The 25,811-nt window shown below is 42.3% G+C and overlaps 1 protein-coding gene across 1 annotated transcript in view; it reads right to left on the bottom strand.

Moving 5' to 3' along the window:
- Window positions 1-21,016, bottom strand: part of aldh1l1 (aldehyde dehydrogenase 1 family, member L1) — a 55,291-nt gene extending 34,275 nt beyond the window's left edge. Inside the window, exons 1-2 of the mRNA XM_064304834.1 lie at window positions 20,758-21,016; window positions 12,353-12,480 (exon numbers count right to left, since the gene is read on the bottom strand). The gene's annotated coding sequence lies outside the window, so the exon portion shown is untranslated. The remainder of the gene's footprint in view (window positions 1-12,352; window positions 12,481-20,757) is intronic.
- Window positions 21,017-25,811: the final 4,795 nt, after the last annotated feature.

Below are 25,811 nucleotides of genomic sequence, written 5' to 3'. Positions count from 1 at the left end.
CTGATTTATCTTACACATTCCACCCCTACACTATAGTGACTATAGTGAAATTTCATGGGTCCCACTACCTACAGTAGTATAATTTCTAATGTTTTTCTGTTCAAAATGAGCTCATTAAGCCCCATTTTGGGGAAGATGTTCACAAAATGAAATGATAAAAAAAGAATCAAACAAATGTACATTTCCTTTTCACCATAGTGAAGTCCTGTCTGTACACTGTGCTGTACACATGGGAATACCTGCAAATGTTTCCCTCAAAGTAATTTTATTTTTTTGCCACAAGAACCCCTTAAAACTTAATGAAAACCCAGGGCTTTTTGTAAGAGACCCCTCCCTAATCTTAAATAACCCCCTTTATCTCAAAACTATGTACAGTACAGACATGGTTCAGAGCGTGAAATAAAGAGCACATTCGTACCAAAATGACCAAATCCCTTGTTCCTAGTAAACATATAGGGCATATTTATTCTGAAAAACAACAAATTAATCTGTAGTAATTACATGTCATTCTAAAACCAGCCAAAACCAGATTTGTTTGTTCAGTCGTACTCCAGGATGTCTACAACACCAGAAAGAAGTTTGGGGTTGATTGAACAAAGCAGTAAAAATTTGACGTGTTTTACCAAAGGTGAGCCCAAGTGTCCCCAGAACCTCTGCAATTTGGAACATTATTCCTATTTTTTTTTCCTAGCCATCTTCCACTTCCAGGAGCCAATTCTATCAAGGGTGGCACCCTCGGGAACCACAAAAACGTTCCCTCTTTTGGGCTAAGCCTGGTATTTCAGGCAGACGAAGTCCTTCTGGAGAGCTTGGATGGCACAAATCCTATTCATAATGGTTACTTATCACACACACTAACAATCAGACCTATTGGTTTTCCCTTGCTGTGCTCTCTGACCTACTTGTGCTTAACTGTCAGGGGAAGGAGAGGAGGAGGAAGCAGCTGTACTGGAAGTATCCATGTAATTTGTATACGCAAACAGTGGCCGTGTGTGAAATGAGGCAGAACCTCAGGAACCACCAAAGACAGTGACAGGATTCTTGAAGCAAAACATTTATTAAATGTACTACTACAACTGATGATGATGATAGTTTGTTAGTTTGTTACCCCCAAATTATTTGTTCATGCGAGTCACAGCTACAAGGCTGTTTGACATTGACTTTTCTTTACCAATAATAGTCAGTAATCAGTGTTTTGGGTTCATGAAATTATCGGTGTGTCACTATACTTTCTGTGATATGCTGTACTGTACCATAAGCATTGTACTAATGATGGCATTCTCACATTGATCCTTACATTCACAAACTCAATGTATCTTAGTATTACCTGTTTATTGTCATGTGGTCCTTATTAAAAAAATACTGCACACAATTATAGATGGTAGCACAAATCCCCAAACTTCTCATCATGGGAAGCCAGGCAGAGGCATTTCCTGCCACAGTCCTGTCTTTAATTTTCTCAGCTCATTATGGCATTAAAAAGCCACATGTTGTCAATCACTGACATTCTCTGAAATTTAAATCATGCTCTAATAAAATAGATGGTATTCCAGGAAAAAAACATGCCGGGGTAATGCTGTACAAAGCAGAATCTTTTAATAAATGCCGGAACATGGTATAATCAGTCAGTTTAATCCTAATTTGCTCAAGTAATACATTTTTTTAAACACAAAATCTGCAAAAAATAAAATAGTAAAACAGTCATGGCTGGCAGGGCACTCAAGGGAAAAAAGCAGGTTGATAAAGGTCTGCTGCCTTTAAAACCATTGCTATCCTGCCTGGAATGAAAACTGGTATTCTACAATGAAAAAGGTTTCTACAGCATGGATGTCAAATCCCAATCCTGGAGGGCCGCAGACTATCCAGGGCTTCCTGCTTTTCTTCCAATCAGCAGCCAGTTTAAGCCCGGGAAACAAGGTGCATGGATTCTTTAACTAATCAATGACCCCATCACTTAAGTTATAAATGCAATAAAAACCAGGTGTTACCCATGGCCCTCCAGGACCTCACTACTGTTCACCCCGGTCTTATATTACCCGGATAGGCTGGACCCAGACACTGAGTACGAGATGAGTAGACCACTTATACATCCATGAGTCTGCACAGTGCTTCCAGCTACAAAGCAGTTTGACTGAACCGGTCCTCGAACCTCCGGAGTGTACTGTGGCATATTACATAACCTGGTGAAGGCCTGCGTTGTGTTGTGCTGGGTAAATGTTTTTGTGTATGAGCAAAGACGCAGAAGAGAAACAATGAAGGCTTTGAGAGACGGAAACCTCAGGATCTGTGGGCTTGCCAAGAGCTTACGTTCATTTCCATCTGCCCTGTAATCAGTCTCAGCTATCAGCGCGGAACAATAAAACACAAAATTACAATCTGGCCAGCGTGGGCTGAGCTCTGGTCCAAGTCAGCTAACCCTCCGCTCTCTCCCTCACACATGTGGGCCCCAACAGGCAGTCAGCATTCGGCATGTGTTAGCTTTTAATGCACCGCTGCGCTCTAGCCCGTGCCAGCCTTTACCGCCGCTGTCTGCTGCTCTGTTCTGAGCCAGGGAGGTGCCCGTCCTCTCTCCCACAGCGAAACTGCATTAGCGAATGACGCTAGCACGGCTCCACCGGGGGCAGCGTAGAGTCATTGCCATCGGGACAACGAATAAAGGATCCGGATTCTTTCAGACACGATTGACATGTGACTGTAAACACTCCACATGTTTTTGATGGTCAAGATTAGCTGTGGTCCAGTGCTTGTTTGCCTGATGTTAATTTGAAATGGTCTGCAGATTAGGGCCTGTCAAAGAGTTATAAATAACAAAATACTGTTGTTATTGTAGTTACGGCACTGGAGATGATTGTAATTCATTCCGATATTTTTCCGGTCTTCTCCAAGGCGTTCCAAGAAATTTCCAAGAATCTAAAGCGCAGTGGGAGGTGACACTTGTGGAAACTTATCCACAGCCTGCTCTCACAGCCAGGAGACAGACTGACACAAAGCCTCACTCAAATCCAGCCACATCACAATGGGACTCCACAAAATGACCGATAGTGCTTGTCCAAACTCAGGCCACCGCCAGCCCAGCATCCTCCTGGCTCCGCCTCCTAAACAAAATGTTCTCAGACGGCCCTCTCGCTCTGGTTATTTTTGGTTATCCTCTGGAGTCCGAAAGTCTTGCACATCAGCATAGGTTTTCTGAATGCACTGCTTTGTCTGCCCACAGAGTCAAGGAAACATCCTCCAGAACATTAAAGTGCGCACAGTAGGCGTGTGTGCATCTTATCTGGGCCCCTTGTGGTTGGAGAGCAAAGGTGAGTTTTCCCAGCGGCAGCCAAACCCAAGGACTCGAACGCACGGTAAACAGGGCCGGGCTCACAGCTCACAACCTCTCATTTCCTCGCAGATATCTGAGGTTGTGCAAAGGGCGTGGCCCCATCACGTACCTCATCTGCAAAAACAGCTGATGTGCTGTACTCCAGCCTCCCCACTCATTAGATACAACGTGTGACTGTGCTCAAAAACAAAAATACACAAACAAGCCTGTATATACTTTCCAGCCTTGGGTTTTAAGGTTGCTTCTGGATTTTTTTTTCTGTAATGGAAGGTCAAGTGAGGGTAAGTAGAAGACACAATCAGGCCAGTTCATGTGCAGACGGAGGGAACAAGAGGGCACTTTAGTGTAGAGAGAAGGTTCCCTGTCCTCTGGGCCACACTATCAGCAGTGCAATGGAACTCTGCCTATGTCAACACAAGTAAACATCTGGCAGAACACAGAATAACATAATATACCTCAGTCTTATCACATGAAAAGGCATCTGTCTAATCTAGGGGTGTGTGTGTGTGTGTGTGTGCACGCATGTGTGCAGCCTTGTGTCACTAAATTTGGGCCCACAGACAACATCCATCCTGAATGAAGAAGTAATTCCAGATCAGTGACAGTTACGTACTGTCAATCACAAGGAGGTAACCACACCTACACATTGTAAGCCCCTCCCTCTGCCCCCAGTGCCATGCTCATGAACAGATGAAGACCTCCATAAAGCCAGTACGGGAAGGCATTTTATGCTAGTATCCTAGCATTCAGGGCTGAGGCAGTATGAAACTGCAACAATCAATTACACAGGAAAGAGAGAAATGCACCAATATTGTGTCAGCAAGCATTTGGCTCTCTGCGCAAATCACTTGGCAACTCTCGACAAAACCAAATTTAGTGGTTTTGAACAACATTTCTCTTTTTATACATGCTTGGCCCAGCTCATGCTTTTCCCTTTCTCATGCATTATTCTTGTTTCATAATACTCCTCAAGGACTGGGGATTTGAAAATAATAGCAATATCAATAGTCAAGCCATTGTCTTGCTGGAAAGGAAAACAAAGAAGGGCTTAATATGATCAGAATCAAAAATAGCACATCTGTTCTTAGCAAAACAGAGCCAATATCACTGTTATACACAAACTTGTTTAGTCAGATGGCAAACAATTACTGTAGAAATTACTGTTAAAAAAGTTTTTTTTTTAAAGTTCATTTTATATTAGTTTAACTTATCATTTATTATCTTACTTCTTTTGCTAAAATAATTCTTCCACAATTACAGCTCAGTACAAATCTTCACTTCCCTAAACATCACAATGCTATGTTTATCAGTTCATTGCCCTAGTGTTTCGAAATAGTCACACTTCATATCAAAAGACTAACATAATCACAATCAGCTGGGTATTACCTAAGCAATCAATGACCTTGCTTAAAGGTGTGCAAGCATGGGCCCACCCACACTATCAAAGGAGCTCAGTTCCCTGTCCAATTCACCACACTGCTTTACAGTCCACTCTGCACCTGGAAACCTTGTGTAAGACGACTGTAAACACATGTTCTTTATTAACTGGCAGAGAGATACAGACACAAGGATTTCTGATCAAAATGCCGAGTGGGGAAAAAAAACAGAACGCAGCTACAGGGAATGGACACATCGCTAGCTTGCTAACCAACTCCAGTTACTAGCTACTTAGCCCTGGCTTTGGAAACATTTTTTATACAGCCCCTTGCCATGCAGACAGCTCCAGCTGGTTTTACGCTTTTTGAAACGCATTAAATAGAGCGAAGCTACTGTTAAACGCACGCTGTGCCCTTGGACGTCACTCACACCATTTTCTCTGTGGTCTCTTTTCTTATAGCTAAATGTATTCATCTCAAAACAGCCGGTTCGGGTTTGCTTCAGAGTACTCAAATGGCCGTTTCTCACCCTTAATTTTATGTGACGAGTTACCAGTCAGTAATGGTATTTTAACAGAACTACAGACTACTGTATTGTCACAGACTTAATAAGAGCATGAACTAAGGTTTCAATTAGACGCTTTGATTCAATGCCGTTTTAGTCACAGCGGTGTAACTGTGACTGAAACTGCACTGTTGTGGGAAGCACTGAATAAAGCTACAAAACAAAGTGGAGAGTCTGAGCATTTACATCACTACTGCAGTAGCCAGAATAGTGCGTGTATTACTATGTGTGTTTACATGTACACACATGCAGGTTGGTTTAAGCAGTTCATTCTGATGTAATTACTCTATGAAGAAAGCGTTTACGGTGTGCACGGTGGGATCCCGTGGCATCAGAGTGTGGAACAGGATGTGATGCCGTGTCATAGGTGCATGCGCGTAGGTCTTAATTTTCACTAACTGGAACAGAACCACGCAGGGGTTTCAAAAATGAATGTTCAAAAATGTCAGGTATGGAATAGCGTGTGTCCATTTTCATTACTATTAAAATAAGTATATTGAGGTAGTTGGTAAAGTTGTGGCATTTAACCAATTAGTCTATATTTTAATGGTAGAGTACAGTCCTAGACAGGAGGGGTATAAGGCATGCAAACACCAGCACTGGGTTGGTTGGGAGTAACAAGTATGTGTGCTTGAGACAGAGTCATGATTGTATTTTAGTCAGAACCTAGATACATGTACATTCTGTTTTCTGTTTGCAAGTCCTTTGTTTTGTTTTTTTTTTCACAATTTTATTTCACTTTTTATGAACTGCAAATAGGGTCACCTTTTTCCACCTCTCCTGAAGACAATAAAACACCTCCTTTGCGCTGATATCCTCCTTTGTACCTACGTCATTGGTCCTTAAACAGGCTCGCAGTTGTTCCCCAACACATAGTACAAAATCAAAAATAACCTTTACCAATTGGGACAGACTTTTACAAGGCAATAAAAGCATTTGTAAAATCAGGTAACCAGGAGAAAAGTGCCTAAAAACCCAAAATCTTTAATCCAACTTTGAACTAAAAGCAAAATTAAAGAATTCTCTCAATATCTGAAAGTAACTAGATCACCAAAATGACAAGGTAACACAAACCACTGTAATAAAAAAACTATGCTGTTCTGAATGTCTTGTTGAACAGTGGAACACTGACACATGGCCCTATAGGATACTATTAGATTGCCTTCCTTCCCCTAATGACAGACACGGTTAAACTGTAGAACTGGAGGCTGTCCAAGCAAGCAGGCATTTTTCTGTGACAGTGTAAAATCCGATGGTATACACAAATCTTACTCTTAATTCTTTGGAAATTAATATGAAATTAATGGAATAAACACAAAAATGTGGATTAAAAGTTATGGTGAGTTCACAGCAGATAAATGGAGTCACCTCTAGATGGGGGAGATGACGGGGGGGGACCTGAACTGGGAGCATTACTCTAGGCAAAAGCCGAAATGCCAAGGGGCTGTTAAATATGGTGAAACAAAACCAGCCTCCCTACAGATAAGAGTCCCGCTTTTCTTACCCCCGAGAGTAACTGAGGCCATGTGCAGAACAAAATGCCTCATCAAGGTTTTGGGATAACAATCCGGAACGGGTGGACAGGTGATCTGATCTGAAGGCAGATTTACTGACGATCACCCTGTTCAAAGCACGCCCTTTTGTGGTACAGTTACGAAGATACGCCTGTGATTAAAAGAATTTGGGTCAGACCGCACAAAGACAAGCAGATCATAAAAATAGACTTTATACCAAAAATAGAAGGACTATATATCTCCATCAGACTCTTTGATTGTCAACAACTGACAACCCCGTTCTCTCACACGTGGCCGTATAGCCATATGCTCATTGCCTATTAATGCTATGGCATTGCTTCCAGTCTGTAAGACCAGCGAGGGGAGGGCAGCAGCGAGGCGCTGAATAGCCGTTTTGACGATTGTTGCTGTTGTACGTGCGCCTGTATTTATGTGCGCGAGCACAAGCCCGGGCCTTCGTTCATTATTAGCGTCATTAATCATGTTGCAGCGCCGTTTGAGGAAGCGGGCAGGGTGAAGAAGGTTCCAGGCCCTTCCACAGAACCTCCACCCTTAAGTGCCGGCGGTGCTGGGGTCCTCTCGCCCTCCCACTCTCCAGGGGTCAACGGAAAATGGATACATATGACATTTTTAAAAAACAAAACAATGCCTTCTGTTTGCATCCAGAAACAAGATACAGCCTCGCACTGTTTCTGGGGGAAAAAAGGGAACAATTTTCATTGGCAGCGTCAGTTCTGAATCCTCGAACTTGGCTCCGGAGGAACCCAAATCGCTGTTAAAAATAAGACTTCATGTTCAGGATTCATGTCTGTGGGTGCGATTTCCTTTCATGTGGAATTTCTCACCAGTTAAAATGATTTAAATTAATGAGTTAGTTCTTAATCATGAACACACCTTCACTTAACCCATCTAGAAATGATTTACCCTGGCTGAGTTTGGTTTAAGTACTGCACACAGGCTACACTATGTAAGAAAAGCACCTTTGTGGTCTGTCCAAAATGCTGACTGGCACATTTATTACAAAATCATGCAATAAGTGTGCCAAAAATGATTTCATATCCGAGACTATCATTTCCTAATTAAATTCAGTACAGTTCAGTCTTTTGTATAACAGTACTATTTTTGCTTTTTATAGAGACAGTCAAAGAGACGCTTTACATGAAAACAAGCATGAACAAAATGGGGAGAGACTGAGCCTGAATGCCCAAAAAAACAGAACGTAACACACAAAAAAAAATAATTTGGAGTGGTAAGACAGTTTACGGGGAGGAACCCAACTACAGAAGAGGAGCACATCCTCTACTGGCTGGCACAGTGTCAGTAGCTCAATTTAGGCCAAAAAAACGAATACGAAGATAACAGCAAATAATCATAATGGTTGGGCAGAGATGTTAAACTAGCTGGTAAAATAGACAGACCAAGCAAAGAAGTGTACATTAATATGCAGGTCACGAGAGCAAGGCGATACGCCTCAGCCTCCAGGCCAAGGTGTGAGCTTGAACCAGAAGAGGGTCAAGGCTGGAGCAGATTGGGAACTCAGAGTGGCGGAAAGGGCAGGAAGCTGGAGGGGAGAGAACAGAGAGATAGGGGTAATGTGCGTGTGGAGAGTAATACGGAAAAGCTGCAGGGTGCTAGGCTATGACAGCATACTGAAAGGATTAGAACGAGAGAAAGGGGTGTAAAACCAACACAAGTGTGATGCTGGACTGACAGCACCCACGCTACAGCACAGATGAGCAAGCCAGAGGATTCGAATGCACTCACAGGGCAATAGCACTGGCAGCACTATGATACTGATCGACCCGTCCCACACATCTTTAACTTCAGGAGTGACTAAAAAAGACCTAAACCCAAAAACTGTGTGTGACGTCCAAAATTTTAATTATTCTTGAAAATGTCACATGGCCAGCACCCTGTGAACATAGCAACCGTAGCGGAGAGAAAAGGATAAGTAATTCACAAAGATATTTAGGAGTAAGACCATTTAAAGGCTTACAAGTTAGAAGATACTTGTAGTTTATTCTAAATTTAAAGGGCAACCAATGGTGCTAGTAACAGTCTCAGTGGATTTCCTCTATTATTACATATTTGTCACACTGAATGGTTTTAGATCTTTACATGAAATGTAATATTAGACAAAGACAGACTGAGTAAATAAAGCACATTTTGTAAATTATTATTTCATTCAGTTTGTGGAAAACGTTATCAAGTACCCATATTACCCATCAAAAAAGGAATTGTCCCTTTAAACTTAACAGCAATAACTGCAACCAAACGCTTCCAAAAATTTGATATCAGTCTTTCACATTGCTGTGGAGGAATTTTAGCCCACTGTTCTTGGCAGAACTGCTTTAATTCAGACAAATAATAGGTTGGTTTAAATAGTAGGATTTGGAGCATGAACTGCTCATTTCAGGACCTGCTACTGCATCTCTGCTGGGTTCAAGTCAGGACTTTGTCAAGCCACTCCAAAACTTTAACACTTTCTTTTCAGCCACTCAGGTGTGGACTTGCTTTTGTGTCTAGGATCATCATCTTGCTGCATGACACAATTACGAGCTTCAGCTCATGGACAGACGATTAGACATTGTCCTAAAGAATTTTCTGGTACAGAGCAGAATTAAATAATGGCAAGCCATCAAGGTCCAGAGGCAGCAAAGCATCACCACTCTATCACACTATCAGCACCATGTTTGACTGTTGGCATGATGTCCTCACTGTGAAATGTTGTATTTGCTTTACGGCAGATAAAATAGGGTCAGTGTCGTCCAAAAAGTGCCACTTTTGACCATAGATCATTATCCCAAAAGTCTTTGTTTGGCAGTGGTTTCTGCTTTGCTACTCTCCCATGAATCCCATTTTTGCCCAGTCTCTTTCTTATTGTGGAGTCATGAACACTGACGACGGCTGAGGCTAGAGAGGCTTACAGTTCTTTGGGTGTTCTTCTGGGATCTTTTGTGACTTGTTATCACTGCGCCCTTGAACATTTTTTGGCAGGCCGGCCACTCCTGGGAAGATTCACCACTGTTTCAAGTGTTTCAATTTGGAGATAATGTTTCCATTTTGATATAACTCACTGTGAGTCGCAGAGCCTTAAAATGGCTTTGTAACCCTTTCCAGACTGCTACTTTGATTGTGGCAGTGTGTGTTTGAAGAAACTTTGTGGCGACTACTTCACTCTGATTGGTAAGATTCAATATGAGTGAAGTTTAGATTCAGCAGGCCTGGCTGCAATCCAGCTTGGCAGTGTTCAATCAGCTGAATCAAATTATCAATTAAATTTGGTCGATTGAGCAGCTAAGGGGGAAATTACAGGTGTCAGTTCCCTTCATAGTTTTGTGGGTATGGAGTCTAGAAGATGGCAGATGATTTGTGTAAGAAACTAATTTGGTATGAGAAAAAGTATTCAAGGCACAGTATGTTCATCTTACAAATGAATTCAAAATAATTCTTTCTTCCAATCCAAACAATACTTTTCTTTATCATTGATGTTTTTTTGATGTTGAATTTAAGCCAATGGCTCTGTGCACAAATTCACAATTTGCCATTTGTAATGTGGCAACTGGGAACCATACCTAAATGCTAAGCAATACACAAAGTTTTAATGTTCAGAAAAGCAGAGTGGATGTAAAATGTAATCCCAAAGAGAGCTCTTAAATGTAAAATTCCCCTTTTGTTTTTAGCTAACTGGTCCCCTGGTGTTACACAACACCTGGAGGTTAAGTGGATAATAGCTGTAAACTTTTTCTCCATTATAAGCCATCAAAGGGCTCTGGACATGTCTTAGTGCCCTAAACAATCCCCTCTGTTCACTATTCCTTTTGAAGGGCTCAGATAAAAATCTGGCTAAAGCACTACCATTCCCATGAAAACATATACTCTTTCCCTCCTGCGAGACTTCTCTCAAAGGTTCATTCTTTTATTCGTGGTCATCTGGAATAACCATCGTAGAGAGAGAGAGGCAGTATCATATTATTTTATCATGCCTTTATTTAGGAGACATGGTTTGCGGATACACACAGAAAACAGGGTCGTAAATTCCAGGCTAATGACTTTCCTGCTCAAAATCGCCTAAATGGGAGAACGAGTGGATAGGAGTTTCAGAGAAAACAGTGGGAGAAGCTTTGGAAACCAGCCCTGATCAGAGATTGTCTTTAAAGCACGAGTGTCAGGTTTTAAACCAAATGACCGAATAGCTGGGATGGGGAATAAAGTAAATGATTTTTTTTTTCTGGCGGACGAGTTTGGCAGGGAGCGTCTGCCAAGTTCAAACAGAAATGAGACACTCTGTGCTTACAGTACAGCTGGAATGAACATCCAGCTGCAGTGTTCTCCCTAGGTCCTTTCCCCCTTCACGTCTTTACAATACACGTGTGCTGACTGAACAGGACAGAATAAATGAAGTATTAAGTAATAATGGTGTGACTGCGAGAATAACGACTGCTTGGAGAAATGGAATATCAGGGTGGGGGACTCTATTCCTAGGCGACGTTGCAGAATCAGTGCGCGAAACCGAGCTGAATAAAAAGTGCTCAGAAATGACTGCACCCGTTCTGTTTGTGCATGTGTGTGTTTGTTGTTGTTATAACCATTGTGGTGATAATTTCATGATCAGCCATCATGCTTTTTAAGCCTAGAATCAGCACGCTAGTTTTACACTTATTGATTTACACTTCATTTTATTTATTAATATCTAATTTAAATCAATCTGACAGTTACAGTACAGCCCAGCATGGTTATGAGTGCAATACAACATCTGTTAAACTTGCATTCAGTACTCTCTCCACATGAGTAAGCTGAGTCAGAGATATGTATGCCTGCCAAACTTTATATTAGACTTCAAGGAGGAATATTAATTTGAGATATCTTAAGAGAGCGGTCCCTTGATTCCATTGCACCAGCACAAAAATAAAACTATATCACGAAAAACACGAGAGCTGGCCTGAGCAGGCTAAGCAAATAACAAATGAATGAGCGTCTTGTAGGGGCCTGGCTGGAGTGGTTTGAGAGAGCCAGAGCAGTTCAGGAAATTCAGTCAAGTTGATCCTCTTGGAATATTTCACACTTTGGCAAATAACAAGATAATATAGCAACATACAGTGTTACCACATGCATGAAATATTATTGAGAAATATAATACAAATTCACTTACACTTTCCAATTTATTTACACATTCCAACTCTCACTGACCTACCCTAATTCCCTGTACCAACCAAATTAGCTTACCCATCCCGATTAATTTACTAGATCAGTTAGGTTTACTCACCCCACTTCATTCACCTATCCTACAGCCTCAATCTTGATAGCATAAGTGGAATAAGTCAGGGCAACCCCTACTAACCCACGGTGCTATCTATGCATTGATTTCCTAACAGGATTAGTGAATAACACAACACAGAAATGAACTATATTTTCAGGATGTCTTGAGGTGGATGTTTCAGACTAAATCAGGAATGTACATCTTGCTGTGTGACCCCAGAAATGCTCCAGGTGAAGATGTCAGCCTCAGCGGTCACTGGCCTGACTGAGGCTGACCCGCACACGCTCTGTCTGCAGCGCGCCCGTAACACACCTGAGGCTGAAGCTGCTTCCTGTGGATGCTGTTTGCGTTGGCCGCCGCGCAGGGAGCAGGTGGTCAGGCGGTTTAGCTCACGTTCCTCTGGCCAGGAGACTCTGGGTTTGTGGAAGAATGCGGTCAGTCTGAGGAAAGCAGAAATGAAAGCAATGTAATAAAACTGCTTACCTATTTCCACAGATAAATGCACCGTACATTTCCATGATATCTTTGGCACGAATCAGTCAGTTTAAGATACTCACTGTCAGCCACATACATTGGAGCCATAAAGAAGACAGTTCACCAAGCTTGGCTGCGCTTCTGAAAATATTACTCTATATTTCGCAACACATAATTCCTGAATGTCACCAACAGACAGCATAATTCCATCTCCTAACGTTATACGCTAACGCAGGCAGACACACAACGGCTCAGCCCAGGCAATTAAATGTCTATTAACATAAGTCTGCTGACATCTGGGAATAGTTACAGAGGAAACGTTCAAGATAATTCATACAGGACTCTATGTATCTGGGGGGATGTACCTGGCGCTGTTACGCTATGACTACATAATGACCATTAATCATATTTACCACAAGCAAAGTGATCGGCTTCCATCCCAAAGACAGACATCATATTACATTCCCCTGGGGAATCCGCTGCACCTCTAAATACTTAGAATGGAACATAATAAAAAGCACAACCTGTCATGTGAATACATATATGTATGTATCTAATATGAACCTCTTTAAAATATACATTACTGTAAGCCTCCTGGGATGTGTCTGCAGTACATATCATGATTGGTCGAAGTGAGTGTATACAAGATGTGATTGGTCAGAATAATGTTCACAAACAGAGGTAGTAAAACTGGATTGGCTAGAGTAGACTCAGTGGTGTAAAAAAAAAAAAAAAAACCTATTTGATAAATTTGCACATATTACTGAGGAATGTCTGAAACATCCACAAATGAATGACAGCTATCTCATACAGGCCAGTTGATGCATAAATGCACATCACTGCCAAATGAATGCCCATTCATTGGTAAATCTTTTCTCGAACAAAAGTTTTAAAAATGCATGGCAAGAAATACCTATAATTTCTTGCCACTTGTCTGTTTAGGAAAGATTTCTTTGTGAGTGAAAAAAATATTTGTAAACAATTATGTTTATTCGTGAACCAATTATTTTGTTTGTAAGATAAAAATATTTGTGAATCTCATTTTATTTGTGCAAGGTTCACATTATTTATTTAATCATTCATGAGACAGTAATAACCTCATATCGATTGCGCCTGCCTGGAAGTCTTCTGTGGTAAGAAGTTTTGATTCCTCAGCCCGTGCGATGGAAGGACCCTTTTTCCCTCCCCTTTGTGTGACCCCTGGAGACACGCCCTCACTGTATGTAAACGAGAGCCGGAAAAGACAAGACGGTGTGGCTTCCATTTCCTGCGGCAGTAGCTTGGTATTCTTTCTTCTGAAGGAAGTGATGCAATGTGGGGGGGCGGGGATACAGAGCCGTACCCTGGTCTGTCCTTGGTTTCCCCTGTGGCGGTGCTGGTGGGGGTGGGGGTTGGGTCTGTGCACCCTTGGTTTACACAAGGCCTCGGACAGACTGGGGATATGTGGAGCGAGACACGCTTCGCCCGGACAGAGCATTCTGCTCGCGCCATTCCTCTGAAGGCAGCGGTGGTAATAACAGTGATGAGGCAAAACCAGCTTTAATAGAAGCAGCTGGAATGTTTTTTTTTTCCTTTTTATTTTTTCTGCCTCCGCTGTTTCCGACCTCATTCCTCTCAGGCCGCAAAACAAATCTCATAACATCCAGCTGCAGCCGGATCCGGAGAAGGCCAACTGTTTCTGAGGTTCCACCACAAATTACAGAACCCTCCCGGTAAAATACATGCAGAAACATTATGTGTGTGTGTGTGGGTGTGTGTGTATGTATGCACACAGACACAACATTGCACATACATACATATACAGTGCAGTCCATAAGTATTTGGACAGTGACACAGTTTTTATAGTTCGGGTCTGTACTCCACCACGTCTCCAAGCGCAGACTGTCAGGTTTAATCTGAGTAGGAACTACAGTCCTTTGTTTCACTGATTCATTTCATCCCTTCGTCTCATCTGAAATGCAGGAGTACAGAGCCAAAATGACAAATTGTGTCACTGTCCAAATACTCACAAACTGCAATGTGAGTAAAGACACACACACACACCCCATATATGCACATGATACATGCATAAATATATATACCATTAACATTTTCTTGCATACTTATAGCTTATGCTTATGTTAACCACACTAAACTGTAGTGTGAATTGATAAAGAGTTACATTTCAAGCCACTGAATTGCCAGCTAGTTTCCTTTTCAATTAAAAGTGTTTTTTGTGTGTTGTTTGCCAAAATGCAGAACTGCGTCAAACATGACATATGGCTGAACGCACATCAGAGCAGAGAAGCCTGCGGGGAGCCATTTAAACATCACATTCTGAGAAATTCCAAGGCGGGGGCCACGAGACAAAAAAACAAACAAAAAAAAAACCAAACCGAGGCGCAAATTGGGAACAGTTTTGAAACGTAAAAAGCGAAAACAATAGCTTGAGTTTACGGCGCCTGAAGGGGATCTTTCGCGCTTTCAGTGCGGCATACTTTGGAGGTGGGTCGGCATATAACTAATCTGCAAATCAAACCAACACCAGCCGGTATTTACAGCAAAGGTTTGAATCGCTGCGTAGCAGTTGGGGTACTGCAGCTATAATGAGAGAGAAACGCATGCATAAAAATAAAAACCAATCCGTTTTGCAGCCAAACAGCGCTAACGAGCACCTATTAAATGGTTTTCATCCCTCTAGGACGGTGTTTTTTTCTGTTTTCTTTTCTCATTAAGCATGTCTATGAGCAGGGGTGTTACGGGCTGCGAGTTATGAAGTTCTTCCAGTGAACAGTGAACACAGGGCCCCATAGCCTAACAGGAAGCACTTAACTGTGAATGTACAATACCGAGGCAGAGAGAAGAAACCCAAACCCTAAACCGATGATACCGCTCCAGATGATTACGATTATGAAAGTTATGAACCCACATATTCAGCAGATGGCCTTGTTGCCTGGTGCAGTTTACACAGCTTAATTTTTATTATTATATATTTTTTTACTTTTCATTTATAATTGATATAACAGGATATGTCACTAAGGCTATTTAAGCATCTTTCTCAAGTGCAACAGCATTGATCTACCTGTCTTACAAATCTCTCTAGTCTGGAGTAATACAGATTTACACCGTTATGTGACGTGCTTTTACGCTGATGCTAGGCATCGGTCATCGTCCTGAACAGTAAGACAAGGGATCGGAAACGGCAACCGAAACACGTCATTGATTTGACAGCTCCCACTCGACAGCTTCTTTTCACTCCTTTCTTTTCAATTATCACCTTCTCACCCTCTTTCTGCGTTCACTTAAATAAAAAATAAATAAAAAACGAGAACACGTAAATTTCCACGTCCTATTTTCACGTTTTTTTTTCAGGAACCAGGATGACCCTCTTGATAGCGTCTCTTTGTTGTTCCTCCCAAGGGTAAACCAGCCGTCCACAGCCTCGTCACAACAGAAGCTATGCAGCTTTCCTATTTCTATTATTTTCGCCACACTTGTTCGAGTGATGGGGTTCCCCTCTCCTGTTTTGGCCCCAAGGTTTCACGTGGTTGTTTTCACTTTGGAGGTTCTACCAGTTTTCTACCGCGGTCCAGTCATCTCTGCATCTACTCATGGGCCAATCAAAATTCAGTATGTGTCTTTCATTCCTGCGGACTAATTGGCTGGAAGCATTTTCCTCCCACGCTCTCATTAGCTGCTATTTGTACTGTGTGGTGCATGTACTGTACACAGACAGGATTTCCCTTATTTTTGTTATCTGATGAAGGCGGTCGGTCAAAACATCAGAAATGAGTTTGTGTTCTCTTAAGAGCCAGGGTTAGCCTTTCATTTTTACCTACAGTGCCGTGTAAAACTCAAGTTCACACAATAAGCACAGCCTATTGGTCAGAAAGTTATGGCAAGTCAAACTAGAAAGAGGCATGACAGCTACAGCATCAAGGTAACACTACAGGTGCAATTTAAGTGCGGGATGGAGATACAAGTGTTGTTTTCCCCTCGCTGGCTCCGCCGATGAGCCTATGACATGTTACCGACTGGTTCCATTGCCCCTCCTTCCTCCCTCCTCCCTTCTGTGCCCTCTCTCGACCACAATTTGTGTCTTTTAAAATTGTGAAGTCGGTGGAGACAGGCTAAAAGCTATTGTTGCCATACACTTTAACCACAAATTTCTGCCCACATAGCAACTTTGCCACTCAGCCACTCTGTTTCTTTAAGCCATGGCACACAGACCGTATAACAAGCTAATGGCCAAAGAGGGTTAGCACTGCAAAGCCAGCTGTGTTTGTATACTCATTACAGCCTTACATGCAATTCTTGGAAAAGTTGCATAGTTTTAGCAAAGTCACATACATTTTATTTTATTTTTCAGTTTCAGAAAAAGTGTTTACCCTGGAGACATAACCATAAAAACGGCTTTTAAAAGACCAGCACGTTTATCGCTCTCGTAGAATAGTTCTTAGTGTTTACTGTATGTGCTAAACCTCTAACCTCTGTACCAGCTCTGTCTCATCGGTAAGATAAATGGCACGTTGTTTGCACTCAGCTGTGTGGGAAAGAGGTGTGCTGTGTTCCTGTAAAGCTGGAAGTGTGGTCCTTTCAGGAATGAAAGACCAGCGCCCGGCACAGGGAGGAAAGATTTATACAGCGTTATCAGGCCCCAGTCAGGGAGCTCGTGGGACAGAGTTCAACTATTGTTTTCCCTTACGGGAGGGAAATGGGCGAAGCACTTTTTTTTTTTTGCGCAGAGACATTTAAAACCCTTAACAAAACCAAAAACACAGATTCATTTTTGCAACCGTATCTTCCTGGGGACTTGTAAGTCAATACTTGCACTAGCCCTCCACATTGTGCCGAGTGAGACTGTTATTCTTTTCTTCCAGATATTCCTTTTTTTTTATCAGAGAAGCCTATTGGAGTTTAAACAACTTTCAGCTTGAGGGAGACGACGGAGAGGGAATCATCTGCTCTGCAAAAAAAAAACCACACTCTTTTTCAAAGCTTCAACCGAAGCATGTCCTTGAAAGACGTGGATATATTTGGCCAGTGTAGTCTTTAATTCCTGCTGTAGTTCAAAAACTTTGTGCTCCTCATCAGTTGCAAGGCAATGGACTATGTTTTGTGTGTCTATGGCAACATATTAATAATGCATGCATCACCATTAGCCAGGGAATTGTTTGAATTTATTATCACCACTTTCCTTTAAATAGCTTATACCATGTGCCTCTAGGCATGTGAGATGCTATGAGTCAGTCATTCATGGAAACAGAGAAGTGAGACAAAAACTTTTGTTTTTCTATATTGATATCACTTTGCATTAGGGTCAGTCAAAGTACGATCAGATACACCTCCAAACAAATATCAGAAGTTAGACAATGACCTGCCATCATTCTCACTCAAAATACACTAATACACTATTATAGGAATGAATCTAACTAAAGAAATGTCTAAGTCCGCCTTGCACAGCCCAGCCCACGTCTCCCGTTTCAGAAAACAACCCCCAATTGTCATCATCCCACCTCCTTAATGTTGCACAAGGCTTAAAATAGGTTGAACAAGGTAGCGCAATACACTGACCACACCCCCCCCCACCCCACCCCCCCAGCCAAAGCAGAGGTATCTGCTCTCTGGCAGCAGTAACTCTTCTTTGACTACATTTACTGACACATCATTTCTCAGGAAGCACAAGCCTCAGCAGATCTTACGCAATGTTGCAGGTTTCACGTTATCTGGTCTACCGACCACAAACGGGTACGCAACACACAGGAGCAATGCTGCGGTCTGACTCCAACGGTAACTGGCTCCTCCCACCCTAATAACAGCATCTGCTAGACGAATATTAGGCAATGTAATGTCGCACAGAAGACACGTTTAAAAGCCTTCAATGCTTGGCTCTCAGCCCACCGTTAATCACTCATCGCACAGATCGCTTCCCTCAGGGACAAAGACAAGAGGCCTCTGTAAGGACGCACATATAGGCTAACTGCCACTGCAAGAAGGTTTACAAAAAATCTGTAACATCACTACGCTTCGATTCACTGTAACCAAAGCTCTGTGAAGGAGAAATTATTTGATTTCTGATCCAAATAATGACTTGAGGTTTGATGTTCAGATAATGATGTAAATTATATAAATGTTCCGGTTGTGCAATTACAGTGGGAGTTGGGGGGGGGGTTGTCCTAGCTAGTATCCAAAAAACAGCATGCTGCAGGGGTACGGTCATGCTTGTTTTAGTGGCACACCGCCCCAATGATGCGATCGGGGGGGCGGGAACTTGGGGGAGGGCATCAGGGGCAATCTCCACGAGCTCCAGCAGACACACACCCCTTGAAGTCGTCATCATCTTTGGTATGCTCTCCAATTTCCATGCGTGTTCGCTGCTGTTATGTAACGTTGGGGCTTGTGCGCGAGCTTCCCCCACTGGGCAACAGAAGCCTGCACAGGTGTTTCCACGCCTTATGGATCTCCTCGGGGGGGGGGGGGGGGGGGGGCTGCACTGTCACATGCGTAACAGGCCATAGATCTCAAACGCAACCCAGGCAGGGGCAACAAGTACGCGGCCGGTAGCAATGACTCTGTGAGAAAGTATAACCCTGCATGTTATCAGATCAGCCCTCAGTTTAACAGTCAGACATACCATGCATCGACACTATATCAACCATGTCACAATCAGGACAAGGATCGCGTGCTTGGAGCAGAAGTCATTTTCCATGCACTCTCAGTTTCATTTTATGTCATGTCTTTTATCCCCCAGCAATATGTACATTTTGAACTCAATTTCCAAGGCCCAATCACACAGCTACACATGCTGAAGGATTACTGAAAAAAGTAAATGGCAAAATAGCTGAGTTTCCTTTTAATTTTTGAACAAAATCCCTAAATTTTGATCAGAAAAAAAAATCTCTTTCCCCCAGGCCGCCTTGCAGAATGTGAAGCAAACGGTGATAGAGCGTGTCACACGCCTAAGGCGTAAGCCCCACTTGCAAGGTCTCCAGTGGGTTTTATCTGCTATTCTGATTACCTTCAGGTAACCTTGTGTCTCGTGCCATGTTGCTACCTCTCCACTGCTCACGCTGAAATAATCCCAAGGTCGCAGTGATACTGGGCTGAGGGTAATCATAATACGCTGTACTTGCAGTACGGGAGTGAACAGCTGAGATGATAGCTTTATCTATTTTTTTTATTTTACATTTCTTTCCATTCTTTACAAATTAGTCACAGCAATTTTTTCCCTGTCCAAGGACAGAAGACCGTAACAGCACCTTATCCTGAGTACAGCACAGTATAATGGCCAGATTATGAACATCATCATCTCTCTCTCAGGAATGATAACCCGTGCATTGAAAAGCTTGTTTTATGTGCAGTGACAGCAGTGCAGAAGAAAGGGGCTTACGGGTTACTCTAAGAGGGACGAGGTGGAGGAGCATGTTTGAACAGTAAGGCTCGGAAGCTTGAGTACAGTTCAGAATGGAAACGTGTTTGCTCTTGGGGCCGTGCATACAAGCTGCACAATGTAACCGCATCCAGGGATGGGCAAAACACACAGCACACGGCAGTTTAACTGGGATTCGATTTGGGCGGTGGGAGAACCTTTACCTCCTGTGTATCATAAGAAACATGCTGTAGCAGAGTTGAGTGGAAAAGAATATAAACAAACAAATAAATAAATAGTACGTACCATCTGTCTTAACTAAAAAAAAATTATACAAACTGGTTGATATCAATCAAAGCGTAAAAACGTAAAAACGTAATGCTCATATATAACTCAATATAACGATATAACTCAATGCGTAAAACATGCTGAGCAAGATGGGTTGTTGGACCTTGTAAAAAACCATTTTTAAAGTATGCATTCTGTTTTCATGAGCAAACTTCAAAAATAAATTGATTTCATTTTTAAACTAGCAGTTGGCTCAACACAAATCAATTAGTTTGCAGCTACTAGCCAATTCCGTAAGAGGCTCTGCGTTTTCAGACTTCCTAGCGTGGCTGGCTTACCAACTAACTAGCCTACAGGTAGCGCACTGCATTAACTAGCTAGCTAACGTTACTGAACCTGCAGGCTTACGTTTAGCCAAAATTTAGGCTAATGGGAATAAAGTTTTTTAATTATCAAAGACCAGTGTTTGCAGATATTTCAGGGACTGTTTATTTATCGCCCTTAGGACGTTACATTTAGAAAACGTCAATGGCTAGAAGTAACCTAAAATATAAATTAAGCAACAGAAAAAATATGAGCGTCGCTATTTAAAGCACTTTCTGCTCACCTGGTTTCCGCAAATGGGCCGCACTGTGGTGCAGTGGACAGCACTGTCGCCTAACAGCAAGAAGTCCTGGACCTTTCTGAGTTTGCAGGTTCTCCCCGTGTCCGGTTCTCCGGTTTCCTCCACAGTCCAAATATATTCTAGAAGGCAGGTAGACTCTACATTGCCCATAGGTATGGGTGTGTGTGTGTGACCTACGATGGATTGGCGGCCTGTCCAGGATGTATTCCTAGCTCTCACCCAATGCACGCTGGGATAGGCTCCAGCACCCCCGCAACCCTGAACGATAAGCGGGTACGCTGGATGGATTGTTTCCGCGATAGACGTATATGTGCTGTAGGCTAAAATTGCACAGAACTACAAAATTACCACGGAATCTCCCGAAAACACAGAGGTAAATATTTAAAAAGTATTAAAAAAGTTCTAACGCATGACATGTCTCATTGTACAGTGCGCCCCCCCTCCACAATGCATGATGCGATGTTTGTATGCCAATTAACCATGAACCAGTTACAGGACAGTCATTGATAAAAGTTTAAATGAAACAGGGATTGAGTGAGTTTACCATCACTCTCAATCCTAAAGATATTATTACCAGAGGTCAGAAATTAAAAGTCATGCTGTGTCTTTCTTCCACCCTAGAACTCAGCCAGCTGATTTCACTAGTAGGTCCACCTCATTGCTGAAGAATTGTGCTTCTTAGCAAAGACTTTTACCTTTTGTACCTGGATTTTTTAAGTATTTGACATACTATTACACATATTATGTCAATAACCTAAGACATATTCATTTTGATTCAAATGAAAAGCAAATATATAAAGGCAACCAAAACAATTGTCACATGATATCCTTCCAGAGAATGTGAGTCAAAAACAGGCTGTTCAACTTCTTAGCCAATGACAGCAAAGCTTTCATTATGCCTATTGTTGGAAAATTGGAAAAACAATCTTGGGTACGTTGGGAGAGCATTCATTTGCTGCCATGAACAAATGCAACACAGCATTGTTTTTTTAATTTTTTATTATTGCCTCAGTCTGTGCACCATGAGGGACGGACAGGGCCCCCTCTTATTCATAAACTGCAACCAGGACAAACCCAGCTAAGAAAGTCACCAGAGCGTGATGTTGGCAGAGCAAGAGATCAGTGAATCAGAGATTTGTAGAATGGGGGGAAGGGGGGGCAGGAATTTTTCCGCACTTTGTGTGGCTTTTCATTTTCACACGTTCTCCGCTATATTTTCCTGGAAAAATGAAAAACTCCTCCTTTTTAATGAATCACCTGGCGTGTGAGAAATTTTTCAACATTCCCAATTTATTTAATCCTGAGCAAAGTGCAGATCTGTTTATGGGTAGATCAATTGAATATCAAAGGCTCACAGGTTATGCTTTTTTTGAAGCTGGATCCAATTTTGGCCCTGAGATCAGTTACTAACTCCAGCAGTTCGCTGCCCCCACTGACACACACCAGCAGTCAGGAATGCGCTGCCATAACCTCTTTCCTTGAACTCTCCAGGAATCCCTGGAAAAGCAGGAGTGGGATGGGCCAGGGTAGGCGGGGACACGTTTGGATCTTTTTTTCTTTTTTCTTTGTCTTGACAAAGACGAATCAGGCGGAAGTGTCATGGCAAATAGAGGAAGAGAGGATAAGCAGTTACGGCGGTAGAAGGTCAGAGTTTGCATCTACAGTAAGCGTGTGGCAGTCTATCCTCCATCCTGCCAAATGAATAACAGAGTTTCTGAACAGCCTCTCGGTCAGTCTTCACTGTTGTGTCAGTTGGTTATGTATCAAGCCACAGTTGACCGACGGGAAATACATTTTCGTACAGCAACCTGTTCATGTTTCATTGTGTGTGTGTTCGCATTAGGAAATATGGAATGTTTCCGAACTGGGTCAAACGGCTTCTTACGAGTTTGATTTCTTGAGACCTTCCTCCGTAACCCCAATCCTGCCCCCCACCTCCCCCACCCCCGTGTGCTAGTGTATGTGTGCCTGATTGCGTGTATCTGTTTGCCTGTGCATCTGTGTGTGCATGTGTGCATATGCCCGAGTGGCAGGGGATTTTGGCCTAAAGAAACAGGATCGGGGTTACCAAGGAAGGTCTTGAAATCAAACCCTTTGAAGCCCTTTGACCCAGTTCGCAAACATTCCATATTTGCTAACACGTGGGCATTCATGTGAGAAGGAGTGTGGGTTCCAGCTACTGCACTTCAAGCCAAGCTCAGAGGGCAACACAAGGCAGGTGTGTGTGTGTGTGTGTGTGTGTGTGTGTGCACTGAAGTTGCACTGCTGTCTGCTGCGTTATGTAAGAGCAGATGGTGTCTATTAGGCACAGGGTCCCCCTCTACCCCCACTCTCCCCCCTTCATCCGCAAAGTTCCTACTGAGTGTGTCTCAGAGTCAAGGAGCTGTGAAAGGGGCCAGTGTGTGGCATAGAAACTACGGCTAAAATGTCCAGGGCTGACCTATGCCAATCTTTAACAGGACACCGTTCCTGGCAATGTGGAAAAACTGACCAAATCCAAAATGTGTTCCTGCTTTTCGCAGGAAAAAAGATCATAGCGATAATGAGAAAGATGGGGGTTCCAAAACTACTCAAAGTCAAAGCAGTGCTTCAGGGGTAAACACGTGTGCATGTGTGTGCGTAAACACCAAAATATATCCTCAACTATGCATTTTCAGTTTGTTCAGAGTGAATGTATTTTGGTATAAAAAAACAAAATACACAAATTTAATTGAATAATAAGTTTTCATATTACCATGTGAACTCATCACATTCTCTTGAACTACAACCCAACAATAAAGGAATCATACAAGATGTCTAATCGGTTTGGACATAAATGCTTTGAGCGTGCATTGGTTTAGGGTGCCTGATAAACATTCTCTCTGGAAATACGCTAACAGCATCTGGCTTAAAACCATTTTTTGTAAAAAAAAAACAACATTAAGTGTGCAAAAACAAAAACTTTTTGTGCACCTAATTTGCTGCCGGCTCTTGAGTGTTGGAAATAAGGTTTGCAGAAGGCAAGGGTTTGTGGTTTCTCAAAGCACGCTTTTTATGGATATTCCTTCACTGTTTTTTTTTTGTTTTTTTTGTCGGAGAATAAACCCCGCTTGTTCTCCTAATTCCTCTCTCTCCTCTTCTCACAGGCCGTTATGTAAGCCGGGCCCATTATCATGCACTCTTTGAAGTGGAGCGCCGGTTCCTGATGCTGTTTTTTTTTTTGTCACTGCGATTAGCAGCCATGGGAGAGCCCTACAAAGCCCCTCACTGCCACCCGGCCTGTGGGGTGCTCAGCCCCCCTCGCTCCTCCTCCGTTTGAGTGACCTGGAATTCCCAGCAAGCTACAACACAAGGGCATGTGACACAGCTCACTGCTTGTTTGTGAACAAAAAAAGGACTCAGATGCCCTTGGGGCGTGGGGTAGAGGATTGGGGTGGTGGTGGCGGGGGGGTTACGACAGAGAAATGCGAAACAACAAAGAAGAGACAAACGGCTTTGGGAAGAGGACGCTTCACTTCCACACATGGAAAATCCTGCTTCGGGGTCTATTTTTGGGGCTTTTACGAGGTACAAGCATGCACCCGAATAGCGGCAAGGAACCCGAAATAAGACCGCACAAACTGTACTGAAAGGCTTGTTTACAAGCTCCTGTTTTCCAGTACTTACTTTCTAAGGATATATATTTATAGCCTGAGCTATTTGTTCACCCTCAATGTCATATTAGACATCTGACTGTCCAAGGCAGTGCAGGGGTCTGCTTACTTGGGTACCAAAAGAAGGAAGTAACTCACTCAGTATTCATTTGCAAATTAACGAGAGGCAGTATAGTCTGTACAGTCTAAAAAATAACTTGATAATATTCTAATGCCTCAATAAGAATATCATGGGAGAAAAATACTGACCTCAACAAAGTGGTAAAGATGACCCCCAGGGATGGTGCCATGGACTTCCACAGGGTCTCACGGCATGGCTGGTGTTTTTTCATACAGGGATAGATAACTATCTCCCACATTTTCCACAGACCACATCAAATATTAATATAATCTTAAACACGCCTGCAGTAATGAATCTCCCTTCAGGTCACTAGGAGGTGAAATGACCTCCATTTGGCACTGTTGTATTGTATTGACACATAGAGAATACTGAGATATTCTGTCATAATCTGCCATAGAGAGCTGCCTTGTCTCACTGACCCTTAATAAATCACATACAAACATGCATACTATACTTATTCTACTTTCCTGCTGGTAATAAAGTCATGAAAATAAACCAGGGAAGGCAATATATGGTTTGGACCTTCTATGAATCTTTGGCATTCTAAGGTTTATAGATGTTGTGTGAGCATCTCAGTGTTGGTTGCTGGTCCTCAGTGGCTTGTATGTTTTTGCATGTTCGTGCGTGAGCATGCACTCACTTGTGTGTGCATGCATGTGTAATGTTTGTGTGTGTGTGTCTGAGAGAAGGGAGGTTGGGCCTAAAGAGTTAAGATTGGGGAATAGAGAAAAGTCTTGAAAGCAAGCTCTTTTGAGGCACTTTGACCCAGTTCACAAATGTTCCATATTTCCTTCTGGTAACAGTTTTTTTCCCCTGTTGGAATTCAGTTTCTGAAAGTACCACTGTGGGAAGAGAGTTATGTACTGTGATATATATATAACATTTAACAGTTCCATATTTTCTAGTGACTACAGTATGTTTATCAATCTATAGTCCAGAAGCAGGTTGTAATTGGCTCCGATTTCATCAGCCTGCTTTTCTCAGCCTTTGTGTACAGCACTGCTTGCTGGAGTACAGGAAAGAGAGGTGACTAAACTCATATCTTTAAACTAATCATTGCTCTAAGTCTCTTTTAATTTATTTTGCTTGATAAACACTGAAGTTATTAATAAACTCAACAATCCATATTAATCAGTAGAGAATTATGTTTCAAGTGTATTATGGAAGTGCACATTATTTTTATTCATATTACAACTTTGTGTGGCATTTACCAATGTCCACTATTATTATTGAAACATAAATTTTAGTAATAATGTCTTCCATGTTTATGATCAGTTTAAAGG

Source organism: Anguilla rostrata, chromosome 13, assembly GCF_018555375.3.
Source record: "Anguilla rostrata isolate EN2019 chromosome 13, ASM1855537v3, whole genome shotgun sequence".
NCBI lineage: Eukaryota > Metazoa > Chordata > Actinopteri > Anguilliformes > Anguillidae > Anguilla > Anguilla rostrata.
This window is presented reverse-complemented; position numbering and strand designations above follow the sequence as displayed.